Raw genomic sequence first — 20464 nt, 5'->3', positions numbered from 1 at the left:
AAATCAAAACATTTAACCTAATAAAAGTATTGGACAGGACATCCAGTTTGGGCCTGAACACTGAGCCTATCACAATGGCACCTCTGCAACCAACCTCGCAAACCCAGAGGAAGCTGTGCTCCCAGGAGCTCTAACCAGGGTACTATCTCAGGTAAAGAAACAGCAACACTTGCTCCAAATAGAGAGTAACCAGGGCACATAGGGACCTAGGAATTCACTCCTGGCTCTCAGCAATAGTACCTTCCAGTTTGAGCCTGAGGGTTCAGCAGATGCTGGAAGATAGCTCTGCACCCAACCTCACAAAACCCTTAAGGAGAGCACTGGTAGACAGATAGAAACCCTTAAAGAGGAAACACAAAAATCCCTTAAAGAATTGCAAGAAAATGCAACCAAACGGGAGAAGGAATTAAACAAAACCATGCAGGATCTAAAAAAAATGGAAGTAGAAACAATAAAGAAATCACAAAGAGACAATACCCTGGAGATAGAAAACCTAAAAAACGATCAGGAGTCATAGACGCAAGTATCACCAGCAGAATACAAGAGATGGAAGAGAGAATCTCATGTGCAGAAGATACCATGGAAAACATTGACACAACTGTCAAAGAAAATGCAAAATACAAAAAGCTACTAACCCAAAATATACAAGAAATCCAAGACATAATGAGAAGGCCAAACCTAAGGATAATAGGTATAGATGAGGGGGAAGACTCCCAACTTAAAGGACCAGTAAATATCCTCAACAAAATTATAGAGGAAAACTTCCCTAACCTAAAGAAAGAGATGTCCATAAATATACAAGAAGCCTACAGAACTCCAAATAGTTTAGACCAGGAAAGAAATACTTCCAGCCATATAATAGTCAAAACATCAAATGTACAAAACAAAGAAAAAATACTCAAAGCAGTAAGTGAAAAAGGCAAAGTAACATATAAAGGCAGACCTATAAGAATTACACCAGACTTCTCACCAGAGACCATAAAAGCCAGAAGATCCTGGACCAATATCATACAGACCCTAAGAAAACACAAATGCCAGCCCAGACTACTATACCCAGCAAAACTGTCAATCATTATTGATGGAGAAACCAAAATATTCCATGACAAATCCAAATTTACACAATATCTCAACACAAATCCAGCACTTCAAAGGATAATAGATGGAAAACTCCAACACAAGGAGGGAAACTACAACCTAGAAAAAGCAAGAAAGTAATCTTCCAAAAACCTTAAAAGAAGGTAGCTACACAAACATATCTCCACTGCCAATAACAAAAATAATTCAAAACAACATTCATTTCTCCTTAATATCTCTTAATATCAATGGACTTAATTCTCCAATAAAAAGACATACACTATCAGACTGAATACATAAGCAGGACCCAACATTTTGCTGCATTCAGGAAACGCACCTTTGTGGAAAAGACAGACACTACCTCAGAGTAAAAGGTTGGAAAACAATCTTCCAAGCAAATGGTCTCAAGAAACAAGCAGGAGTAGTGATTCTAATATCAAATAAAATCATTTTTCAACCAGAAGTAATCAAAAAAGATAAAGAAGGACACTTTATAATCATCAAAGGAAAAATGTACTAAGAGGAACTTGCAATTCTCAACATCTATGCCTCAAATGCAAGGGCACCCACATACATAAAGAAACTTTACAAAAGCCTAAAGCATACATTGCACCCTACACAATAATAGTGGGAGATTTCAACACCCCACTCTCAGCTATGGACAGATCATGGAAACAGAAACTAAACCGAGACACAATGAAACTAACAGAAGTTATGAACCAATTGGACTGAACTGACATCGATAGAACATTTCATCCTAAAACAATAGAATATACCTTCTTCTCAGCACCTCATGGTATCTTCTCCAAAATAGACCATATAATTGGTCACAAAACAGGCCTCAACAGATACAAAAAGATTGAAATAATCCCTAGTACCTTATCAGACCACCATGGACTAAGACTCCTCTTTGACATGGACAAAAACAAAAGAAAGCCCACATACACTTGGAAACTGAACAATGCTCTACTCAATGATAACGTGGTCAAGGAAGAAGTAAAGAAAGAAATTAATGACTTTTTAGATTTAAATGAAAATGAGGACACATCATATCAAAACTTGTGGGACTCATTGAAAGCAGTGCTAAGAGGAAAAATCATAGCTCTAAGTGCTCACAAAAAGAAATTGGAAAGAGGATACATTAACAACTTGACACCAAACCTGAAAGCGTTAGAAGAAAAAGAAGCTAATATACCCAAGAGGAGTAGACAGCAGGAAATAATCAAACTCAGGGCTGAAATCAACCAAGCTGAAACAAAGAGAACTATACAAAATATCAACAAAACCAGGACCTGGTTCTTTGAGAAAATCAACAAGATAGACAAACCCTTAGCCAGACTAACCAAAGGGTGAAGAGACAGTATTCAAATTAATAAAATCAGGACTGAAAAGGGAGACATAACAACAGAAACAGAGGAAATTTTAAAAAAATCATCAAATCCTACTACACAGGCCTATACTCAACAAAATTGGAAAATCTGGATGAAATGGACAATTTTCTAGATAGATACCAGGTACCAAAGTTAAATGAGAAGCAGATAAACCATCTAAATAGTCACATAAATCCTAAAGAAATAGAAACAGTCATTAAAAATCTTCCCACCAAAAAATGTCCAGCGTCAGATGGTTTCACTGCAGAATTCTTTCAGACATTCAAGGAAGACCTAATACCAATCCTCTTCAAGGTATTTCATCGAATAGAAACAGAAGGAACACTACCCAATTCACTCTATGAAGCTACCATTACACTCATACCTAAACCACAGAAAGACCCAACAAAGAAAGAGAACTACAGACCAATCTCACTTATGAATATTGATGCAAAAATACTCAATAAAATTCTTGCAAACCAAATCCAACAACACATCAAAACAACTATCCATCAAGATCAAGTAGGCTTTATCCCAGGAATGCAGGGATGGTTCAATATTCAGAAATCCATCAATGTAATCCACTATATAAATAAACTCAATGAAAAAAACCATATGGTCATCTCACTAGATGCTGAGAAAGCATTTGACAAAATTCAACATCCCTTCATGTTAAAAGTCTTGGAAAGATCAGGAATTCAAGGCCCATATCTAAACATAGTAAAAGCAATATACAGTAAGCCAGTTGCCAACATCCAGCTAAATGAAGAGAAACTTGAAGCAATCCCACTAAGATAAGGGACTAGGCAAGGCTGACCACTCTCACCTTACCATTCAATATAGTACTGGAAGTTCTAGCTAGAGCAATTAGACAACAAAAGGAAGTCAAAGGGATACAGATAGGAAAGGAAGAAGTCAAAACTTCACTATTTGCAGATGATATGATAGTATACTTAAGTGAACCTAAAACTTCCACCAGAGAACTCCTAAACCTGACTAACAACTTTAGCAACATGGCTGGATATAAAATCAAATCAAACAAATCAGTGGCCTTCCTCTATTCAAAAGATAAACAGGCTGAGAAAGAAATTAGGGAAATGACACCCTTCACAATAGCCACAAATAAAATAAAACATCTTGGAGTAAATCTAACCAAACAAGTAAAAGAACTGTATGACGAGAACTTCAAGTCTCTGAAGAAAGAAATCGAAGAAGATCTCAGAAGATGGAAAGATCTCCCATGCTCCTGGATTGGCAGGATTAACTTAGTAAAAATGGCGACCTGCCAAAAGCAATCTACAGATTCAATGCAATCCCCATCAAAATTGGAAATCAATTCTTCATAGAAATACAAAGAGCAATTTGCAAATTCATTTGGAATAACGAAAAACCTAGGATAGGGAGAACTATTCTCAACAATAAAAAAACTTCTGGGGGAATCACCATCCCTGACCTCAAACTGTACTACAGAGCAGTAGTGATAAAAACTGTGTGGTATTGGTACAGACAGACATGAAGATCAATGGAATAGAATTGAAGACCCAGAAATGAACTCGCACATCTATGCTCACTTGATCTTTGACAAGGGAGCTAAAACCATCCAGTGGAAAAAGGACAACATTTTCAACAAGTGGTGCTGGCTCAACTGGAGGTCAACATGTAGAAGGATTCAAATTAATCCATTCTTATCCCCTTGTACAAAGCTCAACTCCAAGTGGATAAAGGACCTTCACATGAAGCCAGATACACTGAAAATAATAGAAGAGAAGTTGGGGAAGACCCTCGAATACCTAGGCACAGGGGAAAAGTTCCTGAACAGAACACCAATGGCTTATGCTCTAAGATCAAGTATCAACAAATGGGACCTCATCAAATTGCAAAGCTTCTGTATGGCAAAGGACACTGTCAACAAGACAAAACAGCAACCAACAGATTTGGAAAAGATCATTACCAATCCTACATCTGTTAGAGGGCTAATATCGAATATATACAAAGAACTCAAGAAATTGGATGCCAAACAACAAAATAACCCCATTAAAAAATGTGGTACAGAGCTAAACAAAGAATTCTCAACTGAAGAAACATGAATGACCAAGAAGCACCTTAAGAAATGTTCAACATCCTTAGTCATCAGGGAAATGCAAATCAAAACAACACTGAGATACCACCTGACACCAGTCAGAATGGCTAAGATCAAAAATTCAGGTGATAGTAGATGCTGTCGAGCATATGAAGAAAGAGGAACACTCCTTCATTGTTGGTGGGGTTGCAAACTGGTACAACCACTCTGGAAGTCAGTCTGGCGGTTCCTCAGAAAATTGGACATAGCACTACCTGAGTCCCAGCTATACCACTCCTGGGCATATACCCAGAAAATGCCCCAACATATAACAAAGACATATGCTCCACGATGTTCATAGCAGTCTTATTTATACTATCCAAAAGCTGGAAAGATTCCAGATGCCCTTCAACAGAGGAATGGATACAAAAAAATGTGGTACATTTACACAATGGAATATTACGCAGCTATTAAAAATAATGAATTTGAGAAATTCTTAGGTAAATGGGTGGAACTAGAAGATATCATCCTAAGTGAGGTATCCCAATCACAAAAGAATACACATGGTATTTACTCACTGATAAGCGGAGATTAGCCCAAAAGTTTGAAACAACAAAGATTCAACTACCAGACGACATGAAGCTCATGAAGAAGAAAGAACAAGTGAAGATGCCTAGGTCTTTCTTAGGAGGAGTAACTAAATACTCAAGGGAGCAAATATGGAGACAAAGTGTGGGACAGAATCTGAAGGGAGGGTTATAGGGAGACCATTCCACCTGGGTATTCTTTCCATGTGCAGTCACCAAAAATAGACGCTGATATGGATGTCAGGAAGGGAAAGCTGACAGCAGCCTGATAAGGCTGTCTCCTTAGAGGTCCCCCCAGAGTCTGACATACACAGAGGCAAATACTCACAGCTAACCATTAATCTGATCAAAGGTTCCCAATGGAGAAGTTAGAGAGTAAACTGAAGGAGCCTAAAGGGTTGGTGGCCTCCTGAGGAGAGCAACAATACCAACCAGCCAAAATTCCCCAGGGTCTAAACCACCAGCCTAGGAGCACATACTGAGAGCCACATGACTCCAGCTGTACATGTAGGGAAGGATGGCCTTGTTGGGCATAGGTGGAAGATGAGATCAATGGTACCTTGAAGGCTGAGCACTGAGTGGGGGGGGGGAATCTGAGGGTGGGAAGGAGGATTGGAGGGTAGGTGGGTAAACACCCTCATAGAAGCAGGAGGAGGGGGGATGGGATAAGGGGTTCCAGGGAGGTGAGGGGAATGCAGTAAGGGGATAAAATTTGAAATGTAAATATATCCAATAAAAGAGGGGAAAAAAAGAAAAATGGTTAGAACAAACATCCTTAATAAAATGTCAGCCCTCTTTTTAAAAAAAACTATCTTGATACTAAAATTTGTTTTGAGAATTGTATATTGCAGAATGATCAGCCTTGGTGTATCTACTCAACAAGCAAGCTGTGCATACCTGCTCAAAACTCTGAGGTCCGGGAATTTCATCTGGAGGCAGTGAAGACACAGCATCAGAGGCTTATCAATATACTCTTCCCCCCACTCCTCTTCTAATATCTCAACGCCCATAGTCAGCTTGAAGAAGCTAATGAAGAGTCAGCGCCCCTATTCCCTGGGTTTGGGGACTAAGGTGGTAAATGTTGGGCTGTCTTCCTAAGGAAAAGTAGTGGTTTTGTGGGAATAGAGAGGATTAGCTAGGGTTTATTGCATAGCCATAACCTATTAGTAGAAATCTGTATAATTAGTGTCAAGATGAAGATATAAATTCTTAAACGGCACCAATTTACTTTGATTACAAATTTTAATGTTTTCATTGGTACGAGCTTCTTATTGATATAAGAGTGAGATGAATATTGTTACCCTCATAGGCATTGTACCAGTATAACACACTTAGAAATACAAGGCTTAGACCCAGTCCTTCTTTAACTTTTTTAAACTGATTTGAGATGGTCAGCCTGTCAGTTAAGGGGCTACAGCAAATTCATGGGTTGGAGTTTATTGTTAGAGTGTTTTCTATGTTTTATTTAGAAATAACTGAGTGGAGTTAACAGGCAACAGTCCAGATTACCTCACATGGATAGTTGGTTTTCAAAACATCAGAAATCCACAGAATTGACATGACAATCATTTCTGTATTAATGTTGATTTTGATTAGAGACCTGTCTGCTTCTGACAGCTTCATATACTGAATTCTAAGAAGAAATTGAGCATCTTTGGAGTTACTCCAATTGTGGTGAGACAGCCAATAGACAAGAAGTGACTCTTTCCTTCTAGAGACAAATTACTGTCCAGAAAAGGACACACTTGCAGAATAGTCAACTGATTATATCTGCCTAGACAGAGTAATCAGCCCTTAATAATTCTGTAGCACTAAGGTCTGTCAGATGATCCTGGGCCAGAAGGCAGAAGAACAGATGCTCCAACGTTATGTAGTAGAGGGAGTGTCCAGGTGTTCAGAGGTCTCTATAAATTGGCTAAGTTTTAGAAGTTATGCTTTGTGCTTCCCACAATTATAGTTAACTCAGTCATTCTGGATTTCTGACGGGGTTGAAAACTTACAGCCTCATAGCCAATCATGGTTATTTACCTTGCGAGAAAAGATTTGAGGGGATGGTCGTCAGCTGACATTCATCCTAAAGCCAGGTACAGAACTAAATGTTTTAGTTAGGGTAGATGACAGAGGTTCTGGTTAGTCAACAAGATGATGGACTGGGTATGAGGACTATCTTGTACCTCACTGGTACAAATTGACATAATTGTGCTCTAATTGTATTCTGAGAGAAAAGATTCATTTTAACAGAAAGGGTGATATGTAGGAGGAGCTAAGGTGGGAGGAGTACTGAGAGGAATGGAAGGAGTAAGAAGAAGAGAAGAAGAAGGAGAGGAGAAGCCAGGTGATAACAGAGAGAAAGAGGGGGGAGACAGGGAGGCAGATGTTCATGTATCTCCACCAGTCAAAGATAGTTGATATATCTAGGTTGGGTAGTGGGTTACACCTCTGATTGAGCAATAGCAAACTTATAAAGCCTATGATTAACATGATTTAAAAATGTATAAATGCAAAAAGGAAAAGGGGACATGGGATAGGGGTTTTCTAAGAGGGGGGATGGGGAAAAGGGATGGCATCTGAAGTGTAAATAAAATATAATATAATAAAAAAATATTATATAATTAAAAAAAAAGGTCATGTTAGAGGAGGTCAAATGGGTTCCTTCTGATGGCCTCTTTCCAAGGTTCACTTTAAACACCCTCTCCCTGCCTTAATTAACACTTTATTTCATGTGCTACTCATAGAGATTTTAAAGGCATACTGCACCATTAAGTTTCATAATATGGTTTTTATTCTAAAGAAATGCCTTCATAAAAAATCCTAGTCCCACTCCAATGTAGAATTACATTTTACGTCTCTATTTTTAAATCTTATTTCTGTCCTCACAACATGTACTGTGTCTATACTACATGCATGCTTAGTACCAAGAATATGGCACAGGATCTCCTGGAACTGGAGTTGCAGATGTCTATGAATCTTGGGAATCTAGCTGGGTCCTCTTGAATCATAGCCAGTGCTCTTGACTGTTGAGTATTGAGTCAACACTCCAGCCTCGGGGTTTTAAATGAACCTTGTTTATTTGTTTATATTTTTCTTTTCTTTCATTTATAAATGTTTGCGTTTGTTTACTTATATATTTGAAACAGATTCTTACTAGGGATATGGCTGTCCTCAAACTCTCGATGTAGGCAAGGCTAGCCTTGAACTCTTAGAGATCTATTACATCTGACCCCTGAGTGCTTGTATCAAAGATGTGTGTCATCTTGCCTGGCAAACTTAAACTTCTTTTTAAAATTATTTTAGGTAAAAAAAAATAGTAATGAAATAAATAAATGAATAAAACAGTAGCCAGGCATGGCGACACATACCATTAATCCCAGCACTCTAGGGACAGGATCTCTGAGTTCCACACCAACATTGCCTAGGCAGCAAGTTCCAGCATAGCCAGGACTATATGGAGAATCCCATTATCAAAAACAATAATATAAAAATAAAGTAAAATAAATAATTATGTCATGTGTTTATATATATATATATATATATATATATATATGTATATATGTATATACACATACATAAATTAGGGGTTTATGTATATATACATATGTATACACACACATACACACAAATATACATATATATATACATATACACATATACATACATATATGAATGTTTTTATATATAATATGTCTCTGCAAAACTTGCATCTCTCATGACTATGAGGCCACAACTAGAGTGATCATGTATGTGTACGAATTGAATCCATGTCCTTTGTAAGAGCAGTCAGTGATCTTACCCACTGAGTCATCTCTTTAGGACTTAGTTAAAAATATTGTATAATATTAATATGTTTGGATTATATTTAACCCTTCAGCCAACTCCTCCAAAACCTATGTCTTCTCCCTAGTGACCCAAAATTGTACTAATTTTTTTTTTTTGCATTAAGATGCTGGGCAGTGGTGGTGCACACCTTTAATCCCAGCACTTGGGAGGTAGAGGCAGGTGGATTTCTGAATTTGAGGCCAGCATAGTCTACAGAGTGAGTTCCAGGACAGCCAGAGCTATACAGAGAAATCCTGTCTTGGGGGAAAAAAAAGATTGTACAATGTATACTGCCCATATATTTTAAACATGTGGCCTTGCCTTAGAGTACAATAGAGTTGTTACAGGTAATATTTTTTTTAAAAAAACCTGACTCTCCTTCTCCCAAATAGGATGAGTTCCTAAAGGATCCCAAGTAAGGACTGGAACTCCAATGGTCACCTGTCTTCTTCACGCTGAGATTTTTTTTTCTGTATCAAATGCTTTATTTTTTTAATTTATTTATTAGATATTTTATTTACACTTCAGATGCTATCCCCTTTCCCCATTACCCCCCCTTAGAAAACCCCTATCCCATGTCCCCTTTTCCTTTTTGCATTTATACATTTTAAAAAAAATGTGAATCATAGGCTTTATAAGTTTGGTATTGTTCAATCAGAGGTGTAACCCAACCTAGATATATCAACTATCTTTGACTAGTGGAAATACATGAACATCTGCCTCCCTGTCTCCCCCCTCTTTCTCTCTTTCATCACCTAGATTCTCCTCTCCTTCTTCTTCTCCTCTTCTTACTCCTTTTCTTCCTCTCAGTACTCCTCCTACCTTAGCTCCTCCTATATATCACCCTTCCTATAAAAATGAAACTTTTCTCACAAAATACAATTAGAGCATAATTATGCCAATTTGTCCCAGTGAGGTACAAGATAGTCCTCATACCCAGTCCATCCTTTTGTTGACTAACCAGCACCTCTGTCATCTATCCTAACTAAAACATTTAGTTCTGTACCTGGCTTTAGGATGAATGTCAGCTGACGACCATCCACTCAAATCTTTTCTCTCAAGGTAAATAGCTATAAGTTTTCAACCCCGTCAGAAATCCAGAATGACTGAGTTAACAATAATTGTGGGAAGCACAAAGCATAACTTCTAAAACTTAGCCAATTTATAGAGACCTCTGAATTCCTGGACTACTTCAAAACGTTGGAGCATCTGTTCTTCTGCCTTCTGGCCCAGGATCATCTGACAGACCTTAGTGCTGCAGAATTATTAAGGGCTGATTACTCTGTCTAGGCAGATATAATCAGTCGACTATTCTGCAAGTGTGTCCTTTTCTGGACAGTAATTTGTCTGTAGAAGGAAAGTGGCAATTCTTGCCTGGTGGCTGTCTCACCACAACTGGAGTAACTCCAAGGATGCTCAATTTCTTCTTTGAATTCAATATAGGAAGCTGCCCAGAGCAGACAGTTCTCTAATGAAAATGAACATTAATACTGAAATGTTTGTCATGTCAATTCTGTGGATTTCTGATGTTTTGAAAACCAACTATCCATGTGAGGTAATCTGGACTGTTGCCTGTTAACTCCACTAAGTTATTTCTAAATAAAACATAGAGAACACCCTTATAATAAACTCCAAGCCATGAATTTGCTATAGTCCCTTAACTCACATGCTGACCATCTCAAAACAGTTAAAAAAAAAAAATTAAAGAAGGAATGGGTCTAAGCTTTGTATTCCTAAATGTGTTATACTGGTACAATGCCTATGAGAGTAACAATATTCACCTTACTCTTATATCACTGAGAAGCTCATGCCAATGAAAACCTTAAAATTTGTAGTCAAAGTAATTTGGTACCATTTAAGAATTTATATCTTCATCTTGATATTAATTATACAGATTTCTACTAATAGGTTATGGCTATGCAATTAACCCCTAGCTAACCCTCTCTATTCCCACAAAACCACTACTTTTCCCTAGAAAGACAGCCCAACATTTACCACCTTAGTCCCCAAGCCCAGGGAATAGGGGCACTGACTCTTCATTAGCTTCTTCAAGCTGATTATGGGCGTTGAGATATTAGAAGAGGAGTTGGGTGAAGAGCAAATTGACAATTCTCTGATGCTGTGTCTTCGCTGCCTCCAGATGGAATTCCCGGACCTCAGAGATTTGAGCAGGTCTCCCCAGCTTGCTTGTTGAGTAGATACACCAAGGCTGATCATTCTGCAATATACAATTCTCAAAACAAATTTTAGTATCAAGATAGTTTTTTTAAAAGAGGGCTGACATTTTATTAAGAATGTTGGTTCTAACCGCTTTTCTATTTTTCCCCTTTTATTGGATATAATATTTACATTTTAAATTTTATCCCCTTACTGCTTTTCCCCCACCACCCAGGAACCCCTTATCCCATCCCCCCTCCTCCTGCCTCTATGAGGGTGTTTACCCACCTACCCCCAGACTCTCTCGCCACCGTCAGATCTCCCCCCCTCAGTGCTCAGCCTTCAAGGTACCAATGACCTTGTCTCCCACCTATGCCCAACAAAGCCATCCTCTCCTACATATACAGCTGAAGTCATATGTCTCTCCATATGTGCTCCTAGGCTGGTGGTTTAGACCCTGGGGAGCTCTGGCTGGTTGGCATTATTGCTCTCCTCATGGGGCCACCAGCCCTTAAGGTTCCTTCAGTTTACTCTCTAACTCCTCCATTGGGAACCTTTGATCAGATTAATGGATAGCTGTGAGTATCTGTCTCTGGGTATGTCTGGGGGACCTCTAAGGAGACAGCCTTATCAGGCTGCTGTCAGCTTTCCCATCCTGACATTCCTATCAGCGTATATTTTTGGTGACTGCCCATGGAATGAATACCCACGTGGAATGGTCTCCATACAACCCCCCCTTCAGATTCTGTCTCACACTTTGTCTCCATATTTGCTCCCTTGGGTATTTAGTTACTCCTTCTAAGAAAGACCTAGGCATCCTCACTTGTTCTTTCTTCTTCATGAGCTTCATGTCGTCTGGTAGTTGAATCTTTGTTGTTTCAAATTTTTGGGCTAATCTCCGCTTATCAGTGAGTAAATACCATGTGTGTTCTTTTGTGATTGGGTTACCTCACTCTGGATGATATTTTCTAGTTCCATTCATTTATCTAAGAATTACACTGAGGTTTTCTCTGTCTTGAGCTTGTATGGGGATTTTACATGCTGTCACAATACCTATGAGTCTATATGTACAGATGATGCTATACTAAATATTTAATCTCAATCAGGGGTTTTTGTCCTGCCTTTGATCATTCAGTTCCTAGATAAAATACAAGCAACATTCATGTTTATAAGCCTTAATTAGCACTAAAGCTGGGTAGATACCTACCATCTAAACTATTAACATTGACTTCCCTATCTATAACCCTGAGTTATATCTCACCATGTTCCATCTAAGTATTCTTAACTTCAGTTAGCCAGCCATCCTGGCCATGTTTTTATAATGACCTAACACATAGTATCTGTTCTTCTCTCCATCTTCTCTCTTCCTTCAAGCCTGGGAACTGAAAAAATCCACCTATCTCTCTTATACCCTGCTATAGATTTATACCCTGCATCTTTATTCACCAATCAGGAATAGCCTGGAGTGAAAGGTTACATGATACCTCATGTCTACGTTCTGATTCTCTCATCCCTTGGGACAATCAGGCCATGGTAGCCAATATTGATCATTATAACACATAGCAGCAGACCAAACCTCAACAGAAGACCTGTGGCATATGATAGACACCGCTTCCTTATAATTATCCAAAACCTCTTGCTTTTACAAGCTTTCTACAGCAATAGCCCCAGTCGTGAAAGAATAATGTGTGATATTCATGTCCCATTTATGGCTTATAGTGTTTTCTTATACTCTGCACTTGGACATTTATGGATTTCTAAGTCAATAACTATCCACTGCAAAATGTTCTCTGATGAGAGTTGAGAGATACTTTAATGTTAGAGTATAAGTCACTAGGAGTCCATTTCAAACAATGTTCACTTATTAGGAAATAGCAAGAGGTTCTCGCCTACATTGTATATTGATCTCGCACAGATTCATGACCCAATATTGGTATCAGACATGAGCTTCTCTTCTGAATCACAACAAAGAAAGGATGCAGATTAGGAAAGAAAAAAATAAATAAATAAACTGCCGGGTGGTGGTGGCGCACACCTTTAATCCCAGCACATGGGAGGCAGAGGCAGGTGGATTTCTGAGTTCGAGGACAGCCTGGTCTACAGACTGAGTTCCAGGACAGTCAGAACTACACAGAGAAACCCTGTCTCGAAAAACCAAAAAAAAAAAAAAAAAAAAAAAAAAAAAAAAAAAAAAAAAAAAAAAAAAAAAAAAAGGAAGAAAAAAAAAACAACAGTATCTAGAGAGGGTTAGGGTAAAAAAAACACAATCAGAACATACTGCATTAAAAACCTGCTTTCAAAGAGCTGAAGAGGTTTGCAGTCCCATGGGGGCAACAACAGTGTCAACTTGCCAGACCCCCTCCCAGAAGCTCCTGGGGACTGGACCACCAACCAAAAAGTACACATGGAGGGACCCATGGCTCCCGGGGCATATGTGGCAGAGGATGGCCTTGTTGGATGTCAGTGGAAAGAGGGTGTTTGATGCCCCGGTGTAGGGGAATAACAGGGTGGGAAGACAGGAGTGAGTAAGTGATTTTGGGAGCACCCTCATAGAAGCAGGGGAGGGGGATAAGGCTGGCGGCTTTTGAAGAGGAGATTTGGAAAGAGGAAAACAATGGAAATGTAAATGTAAATAAAGAAAGTATCCAATTAAAAAAAACTCCTTTCAAAGAAGCAAACTAAAATTTAATTTTAAATTTTAATTTAATTTTTAAAATGGGGCTTATATCATAGTATCCTGTTTATCTTGGGTAATGTGATCGAATACCTTGAAACTGGGCCTATTCAGGATGATTTATTTGACAATCCAAAACAAAGAATGAAAAAGTATCTTTAATTCACCAGTTGTATTTGTCATCTTAAAGACTTACTGCTAAATAAATTCACCCTTTCTAGTTCTCTCTAAAATCTGGCTGGTTGGTTCAACTCAGCTGTTCTGGCTCAAACCTCTCTCCAAGCTGACTGATTCAATCTGACCTCTCTAGGCTTCTCACTGAATTACTCTGCTTATCCTGAGACTCACTTGGTAACTTGTTCTGTAAGACCCCCATGAAGGGAGGACCTCAACCAAGCCTCAGGAATTCATGGCCACCCAATAACTCAAAAGACATCAAACTCGATGTAATCAGCAAGAGGTATATTTTGATCAACACGCTGAGGGCAAGACCTGTAACCCACACAGGGGCAGTGTGGTCTGACCCCCTAGCTTTGGAGGAACAGGAAATTTAAATGAAAATAACAAAACACAGGGGGGAAACCACAACCCAGGAGGAATGAAAGGGAGTTTTTAGAAAGTACCTGTGGAAAGTCTCAGCCCATTATTCAGTTTGTGACAGGGTTCAAGGAACAGTCATGGGGAACATTTTGTATGCGATATTCTCAAGAGCCTGTTCATATTCAACCATCTATCATGTGGTCAAACAAGTTCCTGAAACACAGAGCTCACAACCAAGCTGACCTGCACTCTTGGTTCTGCTTAGCCTGTGAGGAGTTTTTGAAAATTTTTAACCTTTTCAATTCTAATTGTTTGTCTTTCTTTTATACTTTGGGTTCAGCTGCCTCTTTTGACCAACACTAAACTGAAGGCACTCAGCTCTGTGGCACAGCACACACTAAACTGATTTCTAATTTACTAACAATATCTCCCTGCTTTGCCATTATTGTTTCATTGGATTTTTTTTTTTATTTAGGTTTCAAATGTTATCTCCTTTCATGCTTTTTCCTCCTGAATACCTCAGCCCATCCTTCCTCCTCTTGCTTCTATGAGGGTGTTTTCCCACACACCCAACCACTCCTGCCTCCCGGCCCTGGCATTCCACAACATTGGGGCCTTGAACCTCACAGGACCAAGGATCTCGCCTCCCATTGGTGCCCAACAAGGTCATCATCTGCTGTATATACATCTGGAGTCATAGGTCCCTCCATGTGTACTGTTTTGTTGGTGGTTTAGTCCATAGGAGCTCGGGGAGATCTGGTTGGTTGATATTATCATTCTTCCTATAGGGTTGCAAACCCCTTCAGCTCTTTCAGTCCATTTTCTAACTTCTCCATCCCTGTGCTCAGTCCAATGGTTGGATGTGAGCATCCGTCTCTGTAATAGTCAGGTCCTGGCTGAGCCTCTCAGGAGACAGCTATATCAGGCTCCTGCCAGCATGCAATTCTTGGTATTTACAGTAGTGTCTGTATTTGGTGACTATATGTGGGATGGATCCTCGGGTAGAACAGTCTCTGGGTAGTCTAGATGGTCAGTCTCTGCTTTACACTTTGTCTACATATTTCCTCCTGTTAGTATTTTGTTCCCCCTTTTAAGAAGAATCAAAACATCTACACATTGTTGTTCTTTCATCATGAGCTTCATATGGTCTGTGAATTATATCTTGGGTATTCCAAGCCTTTATGCTAATAACACTTATCGGTGAGTGCATGACATGGGTATTTTTTTTTTGATTCAGTTACCTCACATAGGAAGGTATTTTTCTCATTCCATCTATTTCCCTAAAATTTCATGAAGTCTTTGTTTTTTAGAGCTGACTAATACTCCATTGTGTAAATATACACATTTTCTATATCCATTCCTCTGTTGAAGGACATCTGGGTTCTTTCCACTTTCTAGATATTATGAATAAGGTAGCTATGAACATAGTGGAACATGTGTCCTTGTTGTATGTTGGAGCATCTTCTGGGTATAAGCCCAGGAGTGGTATAGCTGGGTCCTCAGGTAATACTATGTCCAATTTTCTGAGGAACCACCAGAATGACTTCCAGAGTGCTTTTAACAATGAGGAATCCCACTAACAAATGAAGGGGTGTTCCTCTTTCTTTAAATCCTAGCCAACATCTGCTGTCACCTGAGTTTTTGATCTTAGTCATTCTGACAGGTGTGAGGTAGAAACTCAGGGTTGTTTTGATTTGCATTTTTCTTATGACTAAGGATATTGAACATTTTTAGGGGTTTCTAAGCCATTCAGTCTTCCTCAGTTGAGAATTCTGTTTAGCTCTGTACCCCATTTTTTTCCCATGAGACTCAGGCAGAGACAAAGGGTAGGGAGTGGGATTCGAACAGGCAGACAGAGAGAGAGAGAGAGAGAGAGAGAGAGAGAGAGAGAGACAGACAGACAGACAGACAGAGAGCATAGAGGGCCAGCGCCCTTTGCAGGCGGCTGCCTTAGCTGCTGCGCCACCGCCAGTTTGCTTGTACCCCATTTTTAAAAGGCTTATTTGATTCTTTTGAGTCTAACTTCTTGAGATCTTTGTATATATTTGATATTTAGAGTTCTATTGGATTAAGGGTTAGTAAAGATCTTTTTCCAATCTGTTGGTTGCCATTTTGTCCTGTTGACAGTCTCCTTTGCTTTACAGAAGCTTTGCAACTTCATGAGGTCCCATTTGTCTACTGTTGTTCTTAAAGAAGAAGCCTTGGTGTTATGTCAGGAAACTTTTTCTGTGCCCATGTATTAAAAGCTCTTCCTGATTCTCTCTTCTGTTAATTTCAGTGTATCTGGTTTTATGTAGATGTGCTTGATGCACTTGGACTTGTGCTTTGTACAAGAAAATAAGGATGGATTGATTAGCATTCTTATATGTTGACCTCCAGTTGAACCAGCACCATTTGTTGAAAATGCTGTCTCTTCCACTGGAGGGTTTTAGCTCCTTTGTCCTAGTTCAGGTGAGCATAGGTATGTGGGTTCATTTCTGGTTCTTCAATTCTATTCCATTGATCTTCTTGCCAATCTCGGTACCAATAACATGCAGTTTTTATCATTAATGCTCAATAATATTCCTTGAGGTCAGGGATAGTGATTCCCCAGAAGTTCTTTTACTGTTGAGAATAGTTTTCACTATTCTGGATTTTTTGTTATTCCAAATGAATTTGAGATTTGCTCTTTCTAACTCTATGAAGATCTGAGTATGAATTTTAATGGAGATTGCATCTATAGGTTGCTTTGGTAAGATGGCCATTTTTACTATTTTAATCTTGCCAATAATGAGCATGGGAGACCTTTGATCTTCTGATATCTTTGATTTCTTTCTTCAGGGATATGAAGTTCTTCTCATAAAGATCTTTCACTTGCTTGGTTAGACTCACACTGAACTTATATATTTTTTTCTCTTTTCTATTTTGCTTCTTTGAATAGAGATTTTTTATGCAATATATTCTGATTATTGTTTCTCCTCTCCCAATCCCTCTCTTGATCATGCTTTCCCCCTCCTCTTTAATTAAAAAGCTCCCTTCTTAAAACAGCACAGCTCTTTCCTTTGCTTCTCTGCTGAGAGTTTTGTGTATCCTCACTCTGACTCATTGTGTAAAATCATTCTGATTTGTCAGTTTATCTGCCCTTCTCTTAGACATTCCTGTCAAATATGGCTGCTTCTTTCCACAATCTAATTTTTTCTTAAAGGTGTGTACTAAAGTGTGTGCCTGTAAACCAGCCAGATTAGACAGACTTTAAAGTCTAGAAATATGATCTCTTACCTGAGAGGTAATGTTTGCTACTTTAAAATTCCTTGATAATATATCGGGATTCATCAACCCCAAGTCTACCTATGAGACTTAGACTGTTAATTCTGATATATGGAGGATATTGGAGTCTTGTTATTGAAGTGACCATAGGATTAGATGGTGTCACAATAAACCTGTGACTAATCTAAGAAATAAGAGGCATTACATGTGGACTAATTCAAATAGCAGTAACAAATAGCTATACTAAATTTAGAAAATAAAAACTATCACAAGTATATATTGAAAAAACAAAACCAAAGTGTATTTTTATATCTTGGGTTAAATGTTGAACTGATAATATAATCACACATTTCTTAATTCTTTTTGCTTGGCATCCCTAGACCTAACTTTGACTAAGCTGTAGTTGAGTAACTGTTAAGGTGGCATGCTGAAACATGGATGAGAACAAGAATAAATGCAGAAGTATGAAGCACATTTGAATCCTGGCTACTGACATCATTGACCTTAGAAATAAATCGACTACTTTAACTTTCCTAGAGCAGCACACTTCCATACTACATTCTAAAGGTAATCCTCATATCCGTATGTACGTGGCTTAGTCAAAGTTCTGCTAATGTAAAGTAACACTCTGACCATGGAAACTCTTGTTAAAAAAAAAAAAAAAAAAAAAAAGGATTTGATTGAGACTTGCTTACAGTTGACAAGTTTAGTCCAATGTCATTACAATGGGAAGCATGGTGGCTTGCAGGCAGACAGGGTGCCAGAGAGTGAGTATCTGAGACTTCTACATCTGGATCCGCAGGTAGGAGGAAGACAGAGAGAGACTCTGGTCGAGCCTTGAGCATGTGAAACACTGAAACCGACCACAGTAACAGACTCCCTCCAACAAGACTATAGCTACTCAAAAAGGCCACACACCCTTAATAGTGCCATTCCCTGGTGACCAAGAATTCAAATACATGAGCCTATGGGGTCTTTTCCTATTGAAATCATCGCAGCATGGCTACCATACTTTATCAGCATCTGCATAACAGATGTCCATCACAGAAAAGCACAGCCTGGCACAATGCATATATCAAAAGATCAGAAAATCTTCCCCAATAGACATATCTACATCATAGTTACTATACCTACAGTTCATGGAATGAGATGAAAGTGGGATCACCATGATACCATGATTGTTAAGAGTCAGAACACTAGGAAGTGAACATCCACACTGAAACATGCTCTTCTAGTATTACTGACATACAAAAGACTGAAACAATGGCAGTAGCCGTGGACATATTAATATACAAGGGAATAAATTTTGTATGTTCCCCAACATCTCTATGAAACAGCAAATCAGCATTTCTATCTTGTCTTCCTTTTTTTCTCCACTTTTCCACATTAGAGACTAGTGAGGAAAACAGCATCATATTTCCTTTGTGTGTATGTGTAGGTGTGTGTGTGTGTGTGTGTGTGTGTGTGTATAAGTGTGTGTATGTATGTGTATGTGTATATCCCTGTACGTGTGTGTGTGTGTGTGTGTGTGTGTGTGTGTGTGTGTGTTGTAATACCAACCAGGTAAAAAGAAGTTCTTTACACACAGCAGCTGAGTCTCAGTTGGATTTATATAATCTACAACAACAGTCACACAAAGTTCCTATCCTAGAATAACCTTCGATTTTATCTGTATCTCTTGCTCTTTGGGATACACTTACATAAAATGATTTGCCTGAAAATATAGGAATTAATGTCTATTAAGATCAGAAAATACATTGACAAAGAAACAGAGAAGAAGGAGGTGGGACAAAGAGAGGGATGGAAGGAGGGAGTAAGGGAGAAAGAAAGAAAGAAAGAAAGAAAGAAAGAAAGAAAGAAAGAAAGAAAGAAAGAAAGAAAGAAAGAAAGAAAGGGAAAGGAAAGGAGGAAGGAAAAAAGGAAGGAAGGAAGAAACAAACAAAAAGAAAGAAAAACACAACAGAAACAATTAAAAATTCATACTCGTGACTCTACTAAGGTGTAACATAGTGACCAAGGAATTCATTGAATTGTTTACAAGAGCATGTGGGAGAAGTTACTTACAAGAACATAGAAGCATTACAAGCACAATCATCTCCTAAAAGATTCCATCATGGTGAAATCCTAGGAGCAGTATGTCACTAAAGTTTCCTTTGTCATTTCACATTGGTGAGTTTTTAGTTAACTCAATACAAGTTAATGCCATCTGAGAGGAAGGAACCTTAGCACATAAAATACTTAAAACAGATTGTCAATCATTTTCTTGTTTGATGAATGCTGTAGAAAAGCCCATCTCACTGTGATTGTTGGCATCCCTAGGATGGTGGTACTGGATGTAAGAGAGAGAATTGAGAGAGCCGTCAGGATAAACCAGTATTGTTCCTCTATGGCCTCTACTTCAGTTCCTACCTCCAAGTTCCTCCCTTCAATTCCTGCCCTAACTTCCCTTCATTCTGTACTAAAACTCTAAGCAGAAGAACCCCCATGTTCTCCAAATTCCTTCTAATAATGATGTTTCTCAGGACAAAAGGAACCTAAAAGGGGCACATTTGATGACATGTCCACCAAAGAATATACAGGACCCAAGTAATTGTGTATTATATGGTAGAAGAGAAGTTTTGTAAGATTCTGTTCTTTCCTGGACATTATTGGATCACATCCTCCTTCTGGGAGGAAATATGGCAATTTGATGGACCAAACAATGTAACATAATGAATTATACATATCAAAGTTTTTTTTAAAAACCACCAAGTTCTAAGAAATGCTGATTCACTCAGATCCTTATTTGATCTTTACAGTTATGTTAAGTACACTTAAGAAATACAGACTATTTTCTGTGACTCTTTCTATATACTAATATGTTATATTCAAGACACGACACTTGCTTATAAGAAGTTGATCAATTTTAGCTCAATAGTATCAGGGACAAAAAAAAACCAAA

Source organism: Arvicanthis niloticus, chromosome 7, assembly GCF_011762505.2.
Source record: "Arvicanthis niloticus isolate mArvNil1 chromosome 7, mArvNil1.pat.X, whole genome shotgun sequence".
NCBI lineage: Eukaryota > Metazoa > Chordata > Mammalia > Rodentia > Muridae > Arvicanthis > Arvicanthis niloticus.
Note: the sequence above shows the minus strand (reverse complement) of the source record.